Genomic DNA, 17676 nt, shown 5'->3' on the forward strand with positions numbered 1-17676 from the left:
ATTATAGATGTTTCTCCCCCCCCCCCAGATACCCTCCTTCTGATCCTGCCCCACCCCAGCATTGTTGTCTATGTCCATTGGTTATGCATACGTGCATATAAGTTCTTCCGTTTATCTCATCCCTGCCCCTGCCCCTCCTCTGAGGTTTGTCAGTCTGAACTGTACCCTTTCTATGTCTCTGGGTCTGTTTTGTTCATCAGCTTATTGCTTTTGTATTGGGAAAAATATTTAAGCAGGTTAAACCAAGGAAATAAATAACAAAATAATGTACAGTATTGTACAAAATTAGAATTCAGAAGAGTTCCATGAAAGAAGGGGGATTAGAGGCTAGTCAGTGGGAAGTTGCTGTTCCTCCAAGCTTGTGCCGTTCCTTTACAACACAGACCACAGTGGGAAGGTGCAGGTGTTATTTTGGAAAGTGGTTCCTGACTCTTCTAAGGTTCTTTGTTTTCTGAGCTCAGTGGAGTCAGGAGAGGGCTTGATTACTCTGGGGATTGGAGGACAGGGTCCAGGTGTGGAGAAATTTAGACAGAATGTAGCTGGGTATTGGGTGAGGGACAGGTGGAGGTAAAACCACCCTTTATCCCCACTCCACCCCTCCCAGACCAATATTGGGGAAAAGTTGAAGAGAAAGAGAAAAGGTGAGATTGGTAATTACTTGATCCCTTAGGATACCTTCTGATATAATAGAAAACTAAATTGAAACAATGAAATCATGTAAGTACCTCATATAAGTCTGGAGGAAGGAGATTCCAGAGCGTGGTCAGCATCTCAACAGGAGCTGACACTCTGGAATTCCCCTGGCACTCCCCTCCAGCTGCAAGACGGCAGCTGCAGCTCCAGGCATCAAATTCTCGTGGTGCAGGGTGGAGGGAGGGGGAAGGGATGCAGAGAAACAGAAAAGGTGTGAGTCTCACACTATCACAAGGAACTGAAACACAGAGTAGAAATGGAAATGGAATATCCTTTTCAAATGGAGGAAGTATGCGTGAGATTTAACGAGGAGGAGGAGGAGAGGAGGAGAGAAAGAGGGAGTGATGTATACATTCTGGTGAAATGCTCTGATGGCTCCTTGATAGACCATTGTTGGGAGGAAGCAAAAGAAAAGCCAATCACATGCAATTTCTTTTCAATTCAAAAATTTGGATTTGTAAAAATCTTGGCTAGAGGCCAGCCTGGGACCAGAATGAGCAGACAGGATTGCAGTTTAGGTATGTCATCAGAGCAATGACTAAAAGCTACACAATGGCTCAATTCAAACACTTTAAAAAGTGAAATGGATTTAACTCCCATTATCTAGGCTTTTAGTAGAACCAAAAATTTCAATTCACAAAGGCTCACAGTTTAATTCCACTCAGTGGTACTTGTCAGAATTTCTCTTCCCATGATATTTTTCTTCTTCCTTGTGACAGCAATGCCATACTTTTCAGCCTTGGTTTTTTTTTTTCCCAACTTTTTTTCTGTTGATGCTAGCTCACTTATCATGGAAACAAATTATTTCAATATGAATACAGAGTTGTTAGACCAAACCCCAGGAACATTGTTTGCTATCAGAAAGAGAATTCTAGCATGAAGCTGTGGCCCGCATGTTTTTGAAAATCCCAACATGTTTACATATCAGAACTGACAGGCACAGGTGACAAGAGATGAGCTTTCAAAGGCATAGCATGATGAATATGAGCACAGACTCTGGACCCACACTGTCTGGGCTTAACTCCCAGTTTTGCTCTCTATTCCTTGTGTGACTTTGGAATCTATGAAATTATAAGGCCTTGGTTTACTTGTCTGTAAAATGAGAATGATGTTATTAGCTACTTCACAGCATTGTTGTGAATATTAAATGAGTTAATAACTCCAGAATCTGACTAGTTACCATCTATATTACTACCTACCAATGGTGTCTGAGCTACCATCATCTCTCTTTTTTAAAAAATCCTCATCTGAGGACATTTTTCTATTTATCTTCAGATAGAGTGGGAGGGAGAGAGAGAGAGGAAAAGAGAGAGGGAGAGAGAGACATTGATGTGAGAGAGACACATCGATTGGTTGCCTCCTGCACGGCCCTGACCAGGGCTGGGGACCAAACTGCAACCGAGGTATGTGCCCTTGACTAGAATTGAACCTGTGACTCTTTAGTCTTCAGGCTGATGCTCTAACCGCTGAGCCAAACTGGCCAGGGCCCATCATGTCTTTATGGATTACAGTCACTTAACTCATCTGTCTTTCTCTGCCCTGCCATGCCATGGTCTATTTCTCAACACATAAGACTGACTTATCATTTTAGTATGTAAATCAAATGTGATGCCACTCTCTGCTCTCCACCCTGCAAAGGCTCCCCATCTCACTCACTGGGAAGAGGGTCTTTTCAATGGCTAATGTCCATGCATGGACAGGCCTCTTGTTACCCCTCTGACCTTGTCTCCTTTGAGCCTTCCCTTCCTTCACTCTGTTCCAGCCACACTGGTCTCCTTGTTGGTCCTTGAACACACCAGGTGCTCTTCTGCCCTATGGGTCTGCTCTGTTCATTCCTACTGCCAGGATGTTCTTCCTTCAGATGTCTACATGGCTCATCTATCACCCCTCTCCCATTTTTGAATAACTTTATTGATATATAATTTATATACCAAAATGTTCACCTGTTTTAAATACACACATCAATGATTTTCACTGTCTTTACAGAGTTGTGCAACCATCACCCCAATCTATTTTAAAACATTTTTACCACCTCAAAAAGGAACGCTTTTCACTTCAGCTATCATTCTTTCTATTTGTTTATTCAATTCCAATACTACATAATGTTTAATCTACGTTCTGTGTCTATATGTTTGCCCATTCTGGACATACCATGTAAATAGAATCATACAATATGCAGCCTTTGCAATTTGTTTCTTTTACTTAGAATGTTTTCAAGGTTCATTCACATTGTAACATGTGTCAGTACTTCATTCCTTCTGATTGCTAAATAATTCTTTTTTATGGATATACCACATTTTATTTGTTTGTTTGTTTGTTTGTTTGTTTATTTGTGGTACGTGCCCCTAGAAGGAACCAAACCTGGGACTCTGGTCCGCAAGCCAATGCTCAACTGCTGAGCCAAACTGGCCAGGGCTTATTTATTTATTAATCAGTTCATGGACATGTTGACTGTTATGACTAATGCTATTGTGAACCCGAGGTTTACATGTGGACATACTTTTTAATTGTCTTGGGTATATACTTAAGAAAGAAATTGAAGAGTCATTTGATAATTTGTGTTTAGTTTTTTGAGGAACTACCTAGTTGTTTCCCAGAGTGCTGCACCATGTTACAGTCCCACCAGCAATGTATGAGAATTCCAATTTCTTCAGTCGTCTTCAACACTTACTATTGTCTGACTTTCTGATTCCAGCCATGCTAATGGGTGTGAAGTAGTACATATCTCACTGTGGTTTTGAATTGCATTTCCCTAATGACCAATGATGTCGAACATCTTCTCATGGGCCTGTTGGCCATTTGTATTCCTTCTTTGGATAAATATGCAAATTCTTTGCCTATTTTTGGTTGTGTGATTTATCTTCTTGCTATTGAATATGAGTTTTTATATATCCTAGATCAACAGCTCTTATCAGATATATGCTTATCAGATACATGATTTGCAAATATTTCCTACTAATCTATGCATTATATCTATTGTTCTCTGTGTCCCTTTGCTAAAACATGAGCTCTATAAGACCAGACATCATTTTCTGTTTTGTTTAGTGATGTATCCTGTGTGCCAAGAATGGTACAATAGCTACTTGTTGAATGACTATATTAGTGTATAGTGCTAGAAAAGTGTTTTTCAAATGGCAACTGCTATATAAGCTGTTGTTTTCCTGCATGAAAAACGCAACCCGAAATGTAGTGCTGCAGCCATCCTACCAGTCAGCCCCATAGACCCGTGCCAAACAGGCTCCAAAGCTGCTTGAGTGCTTTTCTTATACCTTTAGATGTTCTTGTTTAATCATTTTTTATTATTATTATTATTTTTTAATCCTCACCCAAGGACATTTTTTCCATTTTTTGTACAGACAGAGTGGGAGGGAGAGAGAGGAAGAGAGAGAGAGGGAAACATCGATGTGAAAGGGACACATCGAGTGGCTGCCACCCGCACGACCAACCAGGGCTGGGGACCAAACTGCAACCGAGGTATGTGCCCTTGACTAGAATTGAACCTGTGACTCTTTAGTCTTCAGGCTGATGCTCTAACCGCTGAGCCAAACTGGCCAGGGCCCATCATGTCTTTATGGATTACAGGGCCGGGGACAAACTGCAACCGAGGTACATGCCCTTAGTGGGAACCGAACCCGGGTCTCTCCAGACCGCAGGTGGACGCTCTAACCGCTGAGCCAAACTGGCCAGGGCTGTTTAATCATTTATAAAACAAACATCTTTGTATTTATTTTATAGGTGATATGAACATGAAATAAAATAATGTATGTGATGTGTGATTCAAACTAGGTAGAAGTTTATTTCTCTCTCACATAATAGTCTAGGAAAATCGGGTCTTTCTGCTCCAGGAGATGGCCCAGGCATCCTGTTCCTTCTATCTTGTTCTCCCCCCCACCCCCCTTATGTATATTAATTAGCTACTGCTGCATAACAAGCTTCCCAAAAACTTAAAGGCTTAAAAAAACATTTTTTTTTTTCTTTTTTTGCTCTTGGTAATTGGTAGATGGTTCTACTGATCTCATCTGGGGTCACTCAGGCAGTTGTAGTTGTCTAGTGGCTCGATTGAGGCTGGATGATCTGAGATAGCCTACTCACTTGCTAGCTGTCAAGTAGGCATCTCTCTCCATGTGGTCTCTCGTTGTCAAGGAGACTAACCCAGGTATTTTTTCATGGCAGTCACAGGGTTCAAAGAAAGAAAAAGTGGAGGCTTCATGGCATCTTGAGACATAGGCTTGGAACTCTGTTTATGTCACTTTTACCTCATTCAATTTGCCATTTAAGGGGATAGAGAAAGACACTTCTCCTTTGATGGGAGGAGCATCAAGTTCATATCGCAAAGGGGCATAGCTATGTAGATGGGAGGAATTGGTGGCTATTGCAGTCTACCATAGTTCCTGCTGTGTATGGTTGAAAGTATCTACATTTGCACTTTAATAGCTCACATCTATTTGCCAGGAGAGATGTATGCGGCTATAGTAAACTACCTAGACCTACTGAATCAGGAATCATGGTGATGGTGCCCTAAAATGTGTATTTTAACCAGATGGACAGGTGATTCTGATATGCCCCCAAGTTTGAGAACCCCTGCTCTGTTGAAGACTCTAGCACTGAGCCCAAGTTCCTTCTTTAAGTTCAGTGTAGCTTTTCTTAAGCTGCAGACATAGCTGTGCTCCTCACTGGGAATTTGTCTCAGCTTCAGGGACCTACCTTGCCCAAGGTTATATTCTGCCAGCATGTGGTCCATGGCCAATGACTGGCTGACATAGGGATACAAAGGCCCAATCTCCTGTCTCAAATTAGGGCAACTCAAAAGAGGTTTCCTGGCTCCAGAGGTTACATGGATCAAATATGACCAAATTGTAAGTCAGCTTCTTTCTTTGCCCTAGTCTACTTCTTTAAAAAATTTTTTTCTTTATTGATTTTAGAGAGAGAGGAAGGGAAGGGAGAGGGGGAAAGAGAGAGAGAGAGAAATATCGATGAGCAAGAACATTGATTGGCTGCTTCCTGCATGCTCCCCACTGGGGATTGGGCCCATAACCTGGGCATGTACCTTGACCAGGAATCGAACCAGCGACCTCTTGGTTCATGGGTCGATGCTCAGTCACTGAGCCACACCAGCCAGGCCTATTTTACTTCTTTTTTTTAATCCTCACCCAAGGACACTTTTTGCATTCATCTTCAGATAGAGAGAGAGGGAGGAAGAGACAGAGAGAAACATCAATGTGAGAGAGACACATCGACTGTCTGCCACCCATATGACCCCACCTGGGGCTGGGGACAAACCACAACTAGGTACATGCCTTTAGTGGGAACCGAACCCGGGTCTTTCTGGACTGTGGGCCGATGGTTTAACTGCTGAGCCAAACCAGCCAGAGCTATTCTTCTTCTTTATTGCCTTACAGGTATAGCTCTTAAGAGCACCTCTAATATACCTTTTACATACAACTCTTCATCTCAGACTGTTTCCAGGGAGTTAATCGAAGACATATTTGAAATAACATAAGCACAAGGATTTATAATAAGGGAAGATTGAAAGCAACTTAAATGCTCACAGCAGAGGACTGGTTAAATAAACAATGTAACCTGTGAAGAGAAATATCGACTGACATGGAAAGACTTCTGAAAATAGCAATAATAATGATAAAAACTAATAAATATGTAATGTTTACTATGTATGGGCACTATTATAAGGTCTTTATATATAGGGGCTGTTACTGTGCCCAGGTGAAGAAGAGTAGAGAACAGGTCAAGGAAGAGTTTCTCAGATAAATGAAATGGTACATTTGAAGACCCAGAGGCAAGAAAGGGCTTGAAATATATATATAATTAGAAGTATATATGATGAGTGAAAAAAAGACCAGAGATAAGGCTGGAAGATTAAGATGGAACTGGTAGGAAGAGGTAGCATGACTTGAGCCCAGGAACAACTTAGGAGGTTGTTATCCTTCCAGCAAGAAGTGAGAATGCTTTGAATTAGGACAGTGATAATAGACATAGCAAACAAATTCATGAAATAAAGTTAATTCAGTTTGGTAACTTAGGTCAGATGTGGGAGAAGAAAGGCAAATTTGGTTCTGTTTGTATGTTAGTGGTGGGAGTACTGTACTGTCAGGTATTGCGTTTGAACACATTAAACTGGAGAGAGCGACTGGACATCCAAGTGAAGATGTGAAGTAGGCAGCTGGATATATGAGTTTTGAATTCAATCCAAACTTGAGATTGAATCAGCAGTGTATGCATCTTATTTAAAGGCATGAGACTAGATGAACTCACTTAGGAAATTAGGGTTGATAGAGGAGGCTTCCCTATATGTAAATAAATGAAACTCTGTGAGACACTATCTTTAAGGGACAGATGGAAGAGAAGCAGCACAGCAAAGATGATAAACAGGAGTGTGGAGAAAATGAGAAAACTGAGAGGAGTGCCCTAGGAATTCAGAGAAGAGTATGTTTTAAAGAGACCAATTGCTACAGAGAATTAAAAGCAGGTCTCTTGGGCTGGCCACTTAGGATGCCGTAAGTGATCTCAACAAGAGCAGTTTGGATAGTGGAGACCAGATTGTGGTGGGCTGAATAGTGAAAGTGAAGAGAAAAGATACAAAATTGGGAGGGAGGAAGGGAGGGAGGGAGGGAGGATAACTAGAATGTGTGCAGAATTAAGTCATTTAGAAAGAAATATATAGTATTCAATAACAAATTCCTCATCTAAAAATGTCTATTAAGATCACAACTATGACGTTGAACAAGTTACTTGTTCTTCATCCAGTAGTTGTTGTGTATTAAATACTTTGGCTGCATTATGAAATGCTTATAATAATGTCTGGTATATACTAAGTACTCAAAAATGGAAATTCTCAAAATGCAACTGAGGGTATCATTATTGTTTTTAGCATCATGTAACTATCATGAAATGCCACACCCATAAGACAGGAAATGAGCCTGACCTTGAAATAGATTTTCTAAAATGTCATTACTACCAAAAACACATAGACAAATTAAGTGAAGATCATGGAAGAGCCACAGGGGTGAAAATTCATGTCCTTATTACATGTTATTTGTCATCCTAATTACCATCAATATTGCTTAACAGGTAGCCTGATCTCTTAGGGAATCGGGGTGCCTGCATTTCTGACTGAAAGTGAAATAAATGTTCACTCCTGGGAGGTGTTATTTCTCTGGGCTCCAAAGAACCAGCTGGTGCTATGAAAACAGTTAATTAGATTTTTCCACCTCCCTCAGAAAAAGCTTCTAAAAGAATTCATTCTCTTTTTCATATGGGAACATTTTATTCACAAAAAATCTCACTGTAGTATCATTCATCTAGTCAAGTCTTTAAGATGAGTTGGTACTTCACATACCAGATCCCCATATGCCATTTTGACAATGAATATAAATAATTATTGAATAATTTTTCTTGTTGGAGGGAGGGGAAGTGCTTTTTGTCCTAAAAAGAAATAAATCTTAAGGTAATTAATGATTCTGTGTATTATAGACTTTCCTCAGAATAATTACAATTATAAGACCTCTACATGCATTGTTCTGTTCCATACAGTAACTGTTCCACACGAGACTATTGAGCACTTAAAATATGGCTGGTGCAGCTGAGGAACTAAAATCTTAATTTTATTTAACATGCATTAATTCAAATTTAAAAACTGATAATTAAATCATTGGAAAACATTTAAATAAGTTTTGAATAATTTGAGTGTGAAGCTTCTGCACAGCAAAAGAAACAACCACCAAAATGGAAAGGCAACCCACTGTATGGGAGAACATCATTGCCAATGATACATCAGATAAGGGGTTAATTTCCAAAATATATAGAGTACTCATACAACTCAACAAAAGGAAGACAAAGAACCCAATTAAAAAATGGGCAGAGGAGCTGAATAGACACCTCTCCAAACAGGACATACAAATGGCCAAGAGACACATGAAGAAATGCTCAACATCACTAATCATCAGAGAGATGCTAATTAAAACAACAATGAGGCATCACCTCACACCTGTCAGATGGCCGCCATCAACAAATCATCAAACAACAAGTGTTGGCGTGGGTGTGGAGAAAGGGGACTCTAGTGCACTGCTGGTGGGAATGCAGACTGGTGCAGCCACTATGAAAAACAATATGGTGTTACCTCAAAAAGTTAAAAATTGAACTGCCATTTGACCCAGTGATTCCACTTCTAGGAATATACCCTGAGAAGCCTGAAACACCAATCAGAAATAATATATGTACCCCCATGTTCATAGCAGCGCTATTTACAATAGCTAAGATCTGGAAGCAGCCCAAGTGTCCATCAGTAGACGAATGGATCAAAAAGCAGTGGTACATATACACAATGGAGTACTATGCAGCTGTAAGAAAGAAAGATCTCTTATCCTTTGAGACAACATGCAGGGACCTGGAAAGTATTATCCTAAGTGAAACAAGCCAAGCAGAAAAAGACAAATACCACATGATCTCACTTATATATGGAATATAATTAATATAACAGTCTGGGTAGACCCAGAAACATGGAAGTAGGGTAAAGACTGACAACCCTCAGAAGAGGGGGTGGTGGGGAGTGGGAAGAGATAAAGCACAGAACTTATATGCATGTATGCATAACCAATGGACATGGACAACAAAGCCAGGGACGGGGCGGGGGGGGGGGGGAAGGGGAGGAGGGTGTCAATGGGGTTAAAAAGGAGAAATATCTGTAACAAAAATAAAATAAAACATAATAATAATTTGAGTGTGAACATAGAGCTTTTTTTTTCACTCTTTTTTAAAACTACATTTTTATTTATGTTTTAGAGAGAGAGGAAGGGAGAGGGAGAGAGAGATAGAAACACCAATAGGAGAGAAACATCGATAGGCTGCCTCCCGCACCCCCCCAATGGGGATTGAGCCTGAAACCTGGGCATGCGCCCTGACAGATTCAAACCAGCGACCTCTTGGTGCATGGGATGTAGCTCAACCAACAGAGTCACATTGGCCAGGCTGGAAATCTAGCTTTTAAACTGTAAATTATATGTAACATAAATACAGATTGAGTAACATAAATACAGATTGAGTATTTTTTAGCATCTGAATTGAGATGTGCTGTAAGTATAAAATACACAACAGATTTTTGAAGGCTTGTTATGAGAAAACTGTACAATATCTCATTAATAATACCATATTTGTTACATGTTGAAATAATAATATTTTGGATATATGGAGTTAAATAAAATATATTTTAAAAAGTAATTCCACCAGTTTCTTTGTAGTTTTATTAAGATGGTTACTAGAAATATTTAAATTACACATATGGCTTGTATTATGTTTTTATATATACATTCAAAGCTTCATTGAACTCTAAACTAATAAAGGATATATGAAAACATGTTGATTGTAATTTTTTTTCAAGATAGTGGACTTGAAATTTAAATTATTATGCTGATCTTGAAGACTTATTTAATAATAACTATCTGAATCAGGCACATTAAAATTATAATAAAATATTTAGAAATTTGTCTTTATTTCTTATTTTCTTTTATTTATTGATTGATTTTTAGAGGGAGAGGAAGAGGGGGAGAGAGAGAGAGAAATATTAATGTGAGAGGGACACAGCAATTGATTGTCTCCTGAATGTGCCCTGACTGGGGCTGGAGATTGAACCTGCGACCCAGGTACGTGCCCTAGACAAGGAATTGAACCTGAGAAACTTTGGTGCATGGGTGGATGCTCTAACCACTTAACACCGGCCAGGGCTGGTTGATTCTTATATGTGCCCTGAGTGGGGATGGAACCCACAACCTGGACATATGGGGACAATGCTCTAACCAACTGAACTACCTGACCAAGGCATTTCTTATCTTCTTAATCTCGGAGAAATACAGAGAAAGTTTTATGCAATATGAAATTCATGATAGCTTCATTTATAATCATAAAAATTGATTATAAATTCAGTCTTTGCTTTGTAAAGCTATAAGGCAATTTGTACAATAGAAAAATGGTTGAGTAAATCATAGAACATTCTTTTTATTTTTTTAAATCTTCACTTGAGGATATTTTTCAATTTATCTTCAGACAGAGTAGGAGGGAGAGAAAGGGAGAGAGAGAAAAACATCAATTGCTTGCCTCCTGCACAACCCCAAACAAGACCGGGGATGAACCGCAACCGAGGTATGTGCCCTTGGCTGGAATCAAACCCATAACTCATTGGTCCTCGGGCCAACGCTGTACCGCTGAGCCAAACAGGCCAGGGCTCATAGAGCATTCTTAATTAAATACCATGAAATTGTTAAAAATGCTTACCATGATGACATAACAATATGTAAAATGTTTATCACCCAATATGAAATGAATAAAATAGTATATAAAACTGTATTTGTATGAAAATTATAATAAATTTCAAAGTATAGCTACATATAGACATTAACTGAGAAGGGGCATAAAAAAAGAAAAATAATTGATTTGTGAGTCTAGTAGAAATAAGTGTGTGTGTTGTTGCTTAACAAAAGGGTGATATTGTTTTGTATCGTTACTATATAATAAACATTATAATTGTTTTATACACACACACACACACACACACACACACACACATATATTTTTCATCTTCACCCTAGGATATTTTTACATTAATCTTCAGAGAGAGCTAGAGGGAGAGAGGGAAGGAAGAGCAGGAGAGAGAGAAATAGCGACGTGAGAGAGACACATCAACTGGCTGCCACCCACACGATCTCAACCAGGACCAGGGATGAACTGCAGCTGGGGTGTGTGCCCTTGGCCGGAATCAAACCCAGGACTCTTTGGTCTGTGGGTGATGCTCTTACCACTGAGCCATACTGGCCAGGGCTATAATTGTTATAAACATTATAACATATATGTTTATGTAATACGTAAGTATATAGTGAATCTGAAAACTGTGTTAGAGTGAATGGAAACATTTAAAAGTTTATTTTAGTGATTAAAAACATTCCCAGTAAATCATCATATTTGGATTGAAATTACTAGGTCTCTTCATATAGTATAGGATCAGCTTCTTTTCCTCCTAAAAGTGTACCACATCCAAACGTTCTTCCCAGGGTCACATTACCCAAGCAGACTCCCACTCACTATATATTATTCTGCTGAAGGTTTTAAGACAAAGGAGATCAAAAAGACATTTGGAAATGCGGAGCTTTGACTGTTTGAAGATAGATGGTGCTGAGACTGTCAGCTACATTTACAAATGTGTGAAGAACAGCATTCTGCCCCAGAGAGAAAAAAAATGTCACCAAGAGGATAATTCTGTGCTAATGTGGGGTGACAGCACCATGACGCTTCTCTCTCTTTTCCTGACCAGATTTTTCATTTCTCTTGTTCCAGTTCATTCTGACGATGTGCAGCCTAATTACTTTTTTTGGCATGACTTTAATTGAGGTCCTTTATCCCTTAAACTCAAAATTACATAATTGTTTGCATTTTTTTTCTTTTTAACCCTTTCCAATAACTGCTTTAGTCAGTGAATTTCTGCTGACTTTGGAAGCAAAATATATTTATTTTCTTATGTTTTCAAATCTAAGTAACCTTGTCTAAAAATCAGTTAATCAGCAAGACTTGAAGTGCGGCTATAAAATGTTATTAGCATACACAAATCATTAATCATTTTTGTATTACAGTGCATTTGACCTATAGCCCTTCATAAACCTGGCTTTTGAGGAGAATGAAGTGGTGAGGGAACACAATTTGAATATGAAGAAGGATAGTTTGTTTTCATATATTAACCTTGGAATAATTTTCCAGTGACAGGCTTACAGGTGCTGACGTTTATTCTTTCCTTATATTAAATAATGTGCAGGAATAATTTATATTTACCAGTTTTACTCAGCATCATTCAAGCAAGACTATTGGTGCTTTAGAACCAGTCGGGCTACACAGACAGAAAGGAGACCATGGAATCAGAAACCCTGGGTTCTAATTCAGTCTCTCCTTTGTCATGCTATAGGGTAAGTTGTTTAACCTCTTCAAAGTTCACTTTCCTCATCTGTAAACTATGGGTAATATCACATGTCTCATTGCATTGTGTGAGCATTGAAGTAGCTGAGGGATGAAAATCACATAGACTTTACTGGCACATAATTGGCTCTCAATTAAGGATAGCTGTAGCAAGAACTCAGATTGTTACTCTCCTTGAACAAGACATCTAAAGCACTGAGGAGCATGCAGAGAAGAGAGGAAAATCCTCCTGTAGAAAAATAGGTGATTCTCAAGCAAGTTTTAGGAAAAAGGAATTCAAATTATTTGAATTTGCAGGCATTATCTACTATCCCTCTTCAAAACATGAAGGGGTATTACAAAGGAATAAAAAGAGTTCATGTCTTTCCAGCTCCATTCTGGAAAAAGAAAAGAGAAAATAATTAGCTTAAATTTCAATACATGAGTTAGACTCAGCAAAATGACTGCCATTTTAATTGTGAAACATTAGAACTAATTCTCAGAGAGATTTCAGGTTTTCCTGGATAGACATGGGTGGTTGCCTAGACAATGTTCATTTCCTCTTTGCCTTTCTCAACAGTATCCAGAGTCTCCTTTGCTTATCCATCCCTCCTTCACAGCCCAAGAGTTTGGGGGAGGGGAGCTCTCTCTTCCCCTAGGTCTAGGGGTGGATTTGGAATTGCCTAATGTTAATGAACTCATTCATCACCCAAATGGTCATGGGAGCTAAGATGTTCTATCAGAGTGAATTTCAGAACTCTTGCTTGAATTTCTGGGAAATATGTTCTCTTTCTTCATAAAGGTCAGTGTGATATTCGAATATGAAGCCTGGAACTATAACATCCATTTCAGAATTATGAGAGAAGCCAACCTAAAGGAGGAAGGATGGAGAGAAACTGGAAGAAATTAGGGCTTTGATGACATTGCAGAGCTGACCAGTCAGGTCAACTGTAGCCCACCTGACCTTTGGCCTTTCCAGGTATATGAGCCCGAATCCCTACTATTGCAACAGAGAGGTAATAATAGACACACTGCAACCATCCTTTCTGAAGTTTTATCTCATATTCAAGTATGTTTGTGTTTCTTCTCCCCCAAATGGGCTACCAACATTATCAGGAATAGCACTTATGACTTCTATTTATTTTGAATCTCCTGCCACACCACAGATCATGCCTTTTGTGCAATAGGCCTGCTAGAAATGTTTGTTTACAAAGGATCATGGCTGATTGGCCCATCTTCAAATTATATTACATCCTATGAGTCTCAGCAGGTACACAGATTGGTTTTTAGGTTATCTTCAACCCCCTTTCCCATGCTGGACTATCATTGTTATTATATTTCAGACTGGAAAAATAGTTTCAGCAAATGAGTTTGCTCCCTTTTATTTAGCTCTCTGCCACTCAGGTGCTAGCCAGAACCTAGACTGTCTTGGGGGGAAAAAATAAAAGGTTTTAGGGAATTCTCAAAGCATCACAGCAGTCATCACTCATTTTGAGGATGCACTAAATATCTATAGAAATAAAACTCCCAGAACTCTTGGAAAATTAATATTTTAATTCAACTCTATGCATGGTTTGCTCTTGCAATATTATGTATAATAGAAAAACTGAACCGTTAACTAATTCTCCTTCAAACAGCTCGTGGTATTAGCATTTGAAATATGTCTATGGTAGAAAAAATTATGTGTGAGATAAATGTGATTAGCATAGTTCATCACATGCCATGGGCTTCAAAAATCAGTGTTGGGTGAATGTCAAATCCTCTTCCTGTCTACAATCCTACAATGTCCTACTATTTCCAAATGTTTGAGCATCCCTGTCATTGTGACATTTTTTCCAACCAGTCTTCTCATACAGCTAAAGCCATAGGAATGCTTTCTTTTTCTCCTCCCAAATGAATGCTAGTGACCAAACGCTTTTGTAATTTATTAATGTACTTGTGTAATAATGATTTAGCTAACTCTTCATTTTTCTGAACCCATTTTGGCACAACAAAAGCTATATCCATCATTTCCCGTTGAAAAAGACAAGCACAATTTAAATTACAGTTGTATCCTTTCCCATGACTGGGAGGCATTTGTCATTCTAGGTAGGAGGTTGTAGGACTCAGGACAATTACAGAAAATGTACTGGTTCGTAGGACTCCTGGTACTAACAGTATTGAAATCCTTTGTGTTTGCATAGAACAAATAAAGAGCAAGGGCTGACAAAGAGCAGACTTATTTCCAAGCTCCTGACCTTTTAAAGACTTGTAAAAATGAGAATGTGTTCTCAGCATAGTAAGAATTCAAGGCCACATGAAAAGAAAATGAAACTATCCAGTTATGACCATTTTTCATCACAGTGTTCACAATCCCTTTCTGAAGCCATCCAACAGCCTTTAGTAAGATACTAAATTAATTATGTTTTAAGCTTTTCTCCTAGCTCCCCATCTGTAATAACATGACTGGTTTCCTAACCACACAGGCCCTCCCCCCAGACCAGTTGCAGCCTCCACCCTAAATTAACAGTGGACACTTACATAATGTTTACCATATATGAACCACTCCTCTAGCCACTTTGCATATATTAACTCAATTCTCCTAATAACCCTATGAAGTAGATACAATTATTATTAGCCCCATTTTCCAGATGGAGAAACTGATGCACAGAAAAGTATTTGTCCAAAATAATATGCCTAGTAAGTGGCAGGCCAGAATTTGAACCCAGGCAGACTACATCTACAAGTATATATTTGAAAAAAAAAAAAAAAAAAAAAAAAAAAATATATATATATATATATATATATATATATATATTTGATTTTTAGAGAGAGGAAGGGACAGGGGGAGAGAGAGAGAAACATTGATTGGTTGCCTTATATACATACCCCAACTGGGGATCAAACCTGCAACCTAGACATGTACCTTGACTGGGAATTCAACTGGTGACCTTTCAGTGTGTGGGATGACAATAACTGAGTCACACAGGCCAGGATTAGAAGTATATACTTTTAGCCACTATACTCCACATTCTTACAGCTGACCTCAGGTTCTGAGATCAAACTGCCCAATAAATAGGAAAAATTGTAAAGTTAGATTAGCAACATGTTAGACCTGCAGCTCTGACCTGATCTAATTTGCCTTGGGCCTCATTTTCCATGGCTAAGTCTATTTCAGCATCACGTCTTGCTCTCCCAAAGCACAGTCCATGCCCAGTGTAGCTAATTCTTTGGAACTAATGTCTGGGGTAGAATCCCAGGACCAGATGTTGGAGCTCTCTGATCCTAGTTTGATAAGTAAGCACTCTGCCTCCTTACCAGCTTGTGCGCTCTGCTGCTTGCTTCTGCCTATTGTTCACTACCAGACCTCTTTGTGCCTGACTTGGCCCAGTCTTTGCCCAGTTTTTTAGTTAAATGCCTTTCCCAGGCTGTCAGGACAGTTCTCTGGACTTCCTTCATTACTTACATTACATTACGTTACATTATATTACATTACATTACATTACAGACTTCCTTCCTATCCATTACAGAGATATTGTAAGGAGTGCATAAGATCATGTATTGGAAAGCACTTTGGAGACTATATTACACTAAACAAATGTTAGGCATTATTAGTCCAAAGAACACTATAGAGTCTGAGTGATTTCTACTCTGCATCATAAACCAGCTCAAGAATTAGTCCTTCTGTTCCTGTCCTCTAATCTTTATAGCAGGAGATGATATATAGAGCAGAAAGAACCAAATGCATTAGGAAACTTAAGAGCTTATGACAGTCATAGGCCTTAGATATACAGATCTCTGGAGTCCCTCAACATATTTTCAAATTCTTCAGCACCCTCTTCAAATCTCTACTGTCTTCACTAGGCTCGGAATAAAACCTTTTCTGCCCAGCTGGTGTGGCTCAGTGGACTGAGCATCCTCCCATGGACTGTGAGGTCCTGGTTCAATTCCCTGTTAGGGCACAGGCCTGGGTTGCGGGCTCGATCTCCAGTAGGAGGCATGCAGGAAGCAGGTGATCAATGTTTCTCTCTCACATTGATGTGTCTATCTTTTTCTCCCTTTCTCTCTCTCTCTGGAAAAATCAATAAAAACAAAACAAAACTTTTCCTTAAACTAAGCCATACTTTGCAAACTGGTGGCTTACTGGCAAAATTTGGTTCTTTGACATACTTTGACAGAAAAATAACCTTTTAAAAAATGCATATGAATACATTTAGATAGTATTGTAGGTTGGATTCTCTCAGAAGCAGTCTTGAGCCAAGGATTTGGTTAGGAGGAATTTATTAAGTAAGTGCTTCCAACTAAAACTGATTAAAGGGCCTCAAAGTGAAATAAAGCAAGGGAAAGTCAAGGATGTGATTTCAGATGATGTCACAGACCCAGCCTGATCCCACAGGAAGCATTAGAACATGACTGATACCTCAGAGTTTATCTGCCTAGAGGTAAAGGAGGTGGACTTTCATAGCCCTACTCAATTGGCTAGGGATGGCCAGGAAGAGGGGGCATAGTCTCTAGGCACCTCTCCTGTCCTTATCAGAGAGTAACTCTAGGGCTCAGGAACAAGCCTCTGATGGTTTCAGGGGTGAAACACTAGCAGCAAAGCACGAGGAGCTGGAAAATGAGTACACAGAGCTGGTAAAAACAATCTGAGGGTTCCATTTGGGGTACCAACAGGGTCTACTGCAGGTGGGGTACATGCTCTCTGGTCTGCCACAGTCTGACTAGTTCCAATACTTGCACTTGGCTAGCTGAAGCTCCAGGGTTTCTGTAATGGAGGGGCTTGGGCATGACACTATGGTTGGAAGGGGTTTGCTAGGGCCAGGGGTTCTGTCTTGAATCTGTGGTTGCTTGGCACTTTCTACAGATGAAAACACAACAGTTGTCCATATCAGAGAATAGGGCACGCAATGGAGATCCTGGAAGTTGATGTTAGAGTTCTGCCTTCCTGAGTCCCCCACGCCCCACTGTCTTTTTATTCTTTTAATCCTCACCAGAGGATATTTTTCCATTTATTTTTTATCTTTTTATTTTTATTCATTAATCCTCACCTGAGGACAT

General features: G+C 39.4%; 1 pseudogene; it reads left to right on the forward strand.

Annotated features, from left to right (window-relative positions):
* Nucleotides 1–17676, forward strand: part of LOC118633556 — a 72126-nt pseudogene that overhangs the window by 26477 nt on the left and 27973 nt on the right.

The sequence above is a fragment of the Molossus molossus genome, unplaced genomic scaffold, assembly GCF_014108415.1.
Source record: "Molossus molossus isolate mMolMol1 unplaced genomic scaffold, mMolMol1.p scaffold_m16_p_18, whole genome shotgun sequence".
Lineage (NCBI taxonomy): Eukaryota > Metazoa > Chordata > Mammalia > Chiroptera > Molossidae > Molossus > Molossus molossus.